The following is a 262-nucleotide window of genomic DNA, read 5'->3' on the forward strand; positions in this document are numbered from 1 at the left end:
GCCCGCGGGGGCGGCGAGCGGGGGGCTCGGGGGCGGCTGGACCGTGCCCGGCGGTGCCTCGGGGCCGCGCCGGGGCCGCGCCCGCTCCTGCCCCTGCTTCTGCCCCTGCCCCGGCCCCTGCCCCTGTCCCGGCTCCTGCCCCTGCTTCTGCCCCGGCCCCTGCCCCGGCCCTAACCCCTGCCCCTGTCCCGGCTCCTGCCCCTGTCCCGGCCCCTGCCCCTGCCCCTGCCCGCGCCCCGCCGCCTCCCGCAGCAGCCTCCCG

The 262-nt window shown here is 84.4% G+C and overlaps 1 protein-coding gene across 1 annotated transcript in view; it reads right to left on the reverse strand.

The window, feature by feature from the left end:
- The window catches only part of GALNT5 (polypeptide N-acetylgalactosaminyltransferase 5), an 11838-nt gene that overhangs the window by 11307 nt on the left and 269 nt on the right, over positions 1 to 262 (reverse strand). The window lies entirely within an intron of this gene.

This window comes from Corapipo altera, unplaced genomic scaffold, assembly GCF_003945725.1.
Source record: "Corapipo altera isolate COAL_440 unplaced genomic scaffold, ASM394572v1 68, whole genome shotgun sequence".
NCBI lineage: Eukaryota > Metazoa > Chordata > Aves > Passeriformes > Pipridae > Corapipo > Corapipo altera.